The sequence below is a fragment of the Nicotiana sylvestris genome, chromosome 2 (assembly GCF_000393655.2).
Source record: "Nicotiana sylvestris chromosome 2, ASM39365v2, whole genome shotgun sequence".
Taxonomy (NCBI): Eukaryota; Viridiplantae; Streptophyta; class Magnoliopsida; order Solanales; family Solanaceae; genus Nicotiana; species Nicotiana sylvestris.
The window spans coordinates 73,092,305-73,097,671 of record NC_091058.1 but is presented as its reverse complement, the minus strand read 5'-3'; positions in this window follow the sequence as shown (position 1 = coordinate 73,097,671).

Genomic DNA, 5,367 nt, shown 5'->3' with positions numbered 1-5,367 from the left:
TGTATTATAACAGAGCTAATGAATTACATTCATTCATCACTAGGTTATAAGTTGATGAATCAATTATAACATATTAATTGATATAAGTCGAGACGTTTTGTTTTTAATATTCAATGATGCATATGAGTAGGTTGTAAGTCGATGAATCAATTTACAAGTGTATAAATCCCTAAAATAATATGATCGCGTGTTACTATAACGTATATATAACTTGTTATAGTATATGTTTGTGACGACTCGTCCAGTCGTCTCATGAGTTACCGCTCCATTTCACCCATTTCAGCTTCTTTACTCTCCGTTATCCGTGTTTTATGTGATTGGGTTTATTAGTTCGAGTTCGGAGAGGATTTGGTAAGAAATGAGACACTTAGTCTCTTTTAAGAAGGCTTACATTGGAAACAGTCAACCAGATGTTGACTTATGTGTTAGAAGGCTCGGAAGTGAGTTTTGATGGTTCGGTTAGCTTCGGGAGGTGATTTGTGACTTAGGAGCGCGATCGGAATGGGTTTTGGAGTTGTAGAGAAGATTTAGGCTTGAATTGGCAAAATTGATATTTTGGAAAATTCCGGTTGATAGGCGAGATTTTGATATAGGGGTCGCAATGGAATTCCAAGAGTTGCAGTAGCTTCATTGTGTCATTTGGGATGTGTGTGCAAAATTTCAGGTTATTCGGACGAGATTTGATAGACCTTTTGATGGAAAGCATAATTTAAGAGTTCTTGGAGTTCTTAGGCCTGAATCCTATGTTAAATTGGTGATTTGATGTTGTTGTGAGCGTTCCGAAGTTTTGAGTAAGTTTGAACAATGTCATGAGATGTGTTGGTACAATTGGTTTGAAGTTCCGGGAGATCCGGGTAGGTTCCGGAATGTTTTAGTGCAAAAATCATAGCTGTAGCAGGTCTACAGGGGTTGCAAGCCCCAGAACTCACCCATGTGGTCCACACAAAAATAGGTGCGCCCGCGAGGAGTGCTGTGCGGACCGCACAAAAGTGGCCACGGCCGTGGTAGGTGTCATGCGGACCGCACAAAATGGTGTGCGGCCGCGGTGGGGAACGATCCGCTGGTCCTACTGCGGAAGCTCATATCTTTTAATCTACAAGGAATTTTGAGGTGATTCAAAAACGAAAGTTGTAGCCTTTCATGTCTAGTTTCCAGAAGGGTAAAGATATCGCAATTTGGACATATGAGGAAAATGTTATGGCCAAAATACTAAAGCCTGTCACTGTAGAGGGAGGCCTGTGCGGCCGCACGTTGCCTTTGCGCGGACCGCACTGGCTTGCGCGGACCGCATGAGTTTTGGTGCGGCCCGCAGTAGCTGATACCTGAGGAGTACCTATAAATACGAGTTTTTGGATTTTATTTAATATTTTGACCTAGAGAGCTCGGATTTTGGCGATTTTTCGAAGGTTTTTCAAGAAATTCATCGGGGTAAGTGATTTTAACTCAGATTTGGCTAGAATACATGAATCTATCACTGAATTCATCATTTAATTCGTGATTTGAGATGGAATTTGGGAAGAAAATTGTGAAACCTTTCAAAAATGTAAAATGATGATTTGAAGGACCAAATGGTATCGGAATTGGATAATTTTGGTTTGGTTAGACTCGTGAGGGTATGAGGATTCTGAAAATGTAAATTTTACCCGGTTTCGAGACGTGGTCCCGGGGCTCGGGTTTTGCTAATTTCGAGATTTTTGATATTTTTCTAATGTTTTCGCTTGGGCTTTGTTCCCTTAGCATATTGTGACGTATTTGTTCTGATTTTGGATAGATTTGACGCGTGTGGAGGCCAATTCAAGGGGAAAAGGCATCGCGAGCTAGAGAATTAGCCAGTTCGAGGTGAGTAATGGTTGTAAATTATGTCATGAGGGTTTGAAACCCCGGATTTCACATCGTAGTGCTATATTGAGGCAAGATACACGCTGGATGATGAGTGTGGGGTCTTTCACTACTGGGGATTGTGACTTGGTCCATCCCGATTGATGATTTTACCGAATATTTGACTGAAATTCATTTGTTACCATCATGATTTGGGTTGATTGCCATATTTGGGCTTCGTGCCAACTATTTGAACCCTTCGGGGATTTTTATCACTGTTTCCTTACTGCTTGACTTATTATTTGAACTCAGCCCTGTTGATATCTACTGTTTTACAAACTCAGCCACTTTTACTCAGATTTGAAACTTAAATGATATTTGTACATCATGTTTTGGGCTGAGAACTACTGTTTTACTAATGCCCAAGGGGCTTATGATGATTTCTGTACTGAGTGAGGCCGAGGGCCATATGTGAGGATATGCTGAGTGATATGAGGCCGAGGGCCTAAGATACTATTTATGCCATGTGGTGGCTTGAGTGATGTGAGGATATGCTGAGTGATGATGCCACGAGGTGGCTTGATATAGCGCTTAGGCCGTAAGGGGCCCTCCGGAGTCTGCACACCCACAGTGAGCGCGGGTATCCATGTGATTTGAAACAGTGGTAACAATGACATTGTATGATGCAATTTGGTCAAGTAACAATGGCTGGCCATTATGCTGAGTGATTGTGAGGTAGCCCGAGGGGTTGATACTGTACTGAGAGTGAGCCCGATGGGCTGATACTATGTTGAGCGATTGATACTGTGCCCGAGGGGCGGATTTCTACTAATTAATTACCTGTTTTACTTGTTTTAAAAAGGAATATCATTTGATTTCTTCACTGATTTACTGCTTTAAGTGATTTTACCGCTTAATATGGAATTGCTTTGTGCCTTTACATATTTTCATACTTTCAGCCATTATTTGTAATTATTACTCACTGAGTCGGAGTAGTCACATTAATCCCTGCACCGTGTGTGCAGATTTAGGTATAGCAGAGTCCTGAGCGCTGATTCCTTCCAAGCTAGGCAGTGATTTGGAGTTACGAGGTAGCTGTTGACATTCGCAGCCCCTTGTCTCTCGTATGCTCTATCATTTATGTTTTCTTCAGACTGTTGTATCGGATTCCGTACTTTGTAGGCCTATAGCAGATTCTGTAGTAGCTCATGACTTGTGACACCCCGGTTTGGGCTGTGTCGGGATGGCTCATGCTGTTATTATCGTTAAATTCCGCAATTTATGAATATTATGCTATATGTTACTACTGTTTGTGATGATTAACTGTTTAAAAGAGGTGTTCCATTTTGGTCTGGCTGGCCTTGTCTCCGCGAGAGGCGCCATCCCGGCCGGGTTCGGGAATTGGGTCGTGACAAGTTAGTATCAGAGCCTAGGTTACTTAGGTCTCACGAGTCATGAGCAGGTTTAGTAGAGTCTCGCGGATCGGTACGGAGACGTCCATATTATCCTTGAGAGGCTGCAGAACCTTTAGGAAAAAATTTCATATTCTTGAATTCTTATCGTGCGTCCTTGATTCAGCTTGAAAAGTAACTCTTGAAATTCCTTCCACGTGTTCGTATGCGCGTATGAGCGCTCAGTATCAGATGTGCATCAACGACTTGTGATTCCCCGATCGAGGGGCGAGATGTGATCTCTATGAGTTGATGTTGGGCCGATCTGGAGGACCTGAGGTCGGATTTTTGCCTATGGCTTGAGTACCAAGGTGTTGATTGTGTGAGCAAGTGTTTTAAACTTATATGTTCGGTATTGCCCCTATTGCTTTGAATGACGACTGGATAGCTACGTGATGAGTATGTTAGTACTGCGAGATGTATCTATATGACTCGGAAGTGGCAAAGAAGGTCTGTTGGATGATAAATGAACCATTAAGTGGTTGATTTCCATTATAATTGGATGTGTAACCCCGAGTTATGGGCGCGTGAATAATCTTTTCATGTCTCCTATTTGGAGTGAAGTAAATTTCATGTTACGATATGAGTTTAGACTCAGGAAGATTAAGTGACTGTGTAATGTGTATGATAGTGGAAGGTATACAAAAATGTTAATTGGAGGCAAAACAGGTGGGTTATCTCCCGCGGAGTGTTCTAAGGTGGTGTGATCCTTATGTTGTCTATTAGAAGATCTCATTTACAAGTGAAGAATATGCGTTGAAATCTAAATTGTGCTGCCTAGAGAGTGGGCTTAACTATTGTGTGAGTGAATGCAAGAATTGCAGAAGAGTTAAAATTCCAGATGATTTGTGTTTCCACAAGCTTATGAAGAAATGAGTTCAATCTCACTATGGTATGACAGCAATAATAGAGTATGTGCGTTATGATTTATTGAGTGCATTTTGTTGTATGGCTTTGATCCAAGTTGGGGAGTTTGCTATTAATTAAGTTGATTGCACGGCTAAGAGCTATATTGTTCTAGTCTGCCACAGAGATGCCTCGGTATTATTTGATCCCGGTTCCACCTTTTCTTATGTGTCATCATACTTTGCTCGTTATTTGGGTACGCCGCGTGAGTTTCTTGCTTTACCTGTTCATGTATCTACCCCAGTGGGTGATACTGTTGTTGTAGACCATGTGTACCGGTCATGTGTGGTAACTATTGGGGGTCTGGAGACCCGAGTGGATCTATTGCTATTGAGCATGGTGGATTTTTGATGTCATTTTGGGCATGGATTGGCTATCTCCGTGTCATGCTATTCTAGACTACCATGCTAAGACAGTCACTTTGGCTATGCTGGGTGTACCGCGGATCGAGTGGTGTGGTGTGACTGATTACATCCCTAGTAGAGTGATCTCTTTCTTGAAGGCCCAGCGTATGGTTAGGAAGGGTTGCCTTTCATATCTAGCATTTGTGAGGGATGTTGGAGCCGAAACTCCTAGTATCGATTATGTCCCAGTTGTGAGGGATTTTCCCGATGTTTTTCCTGCAAACCTGTCGAGCATGCCACCAGATAGGGATATTGATTTTGGTATTGACCTGGTGCCGGGCACTCAGCCCATTTCTATTCCGCCATATCGTATGTCACCAGCAGAGTTGAAGGAATTGAAAGAACAGCTTTCGGAACTCCTAGATAAGGGGTTCATTCGGCCTAGTGTGTCCCCTTGGGGTGCACCGGTTTTGTTTGTGAAGAAGAAGGATGGCACGATGAGAATGTGCATTGATTATAGGCAATTGAACAAAGTAACAATCAAGAACAAGTATTCTTTGCCTCGCATTGATGATTTATTTGATCAGCTTCAGGGAGCGAGGGTGTTCTCCAAGATTGATATTCGTTCGAGTTATCACCAATTGAAGATCAGGGATTCAGATATTCTTAAGACTGCTTTCAGGACTAGATATGGTCATTATGAGTTTCTTGTTATGTCCTTCGAGCTAACCAATGCCCTAGCAGCATTCATGCATTTGATGAATAATGTATTTCGGCCTTATCTGGATTCGTTCGTTATTGTATTCATTGATGATATTCTGGTGTACTCGCATAGTCAGGAGGAGCAC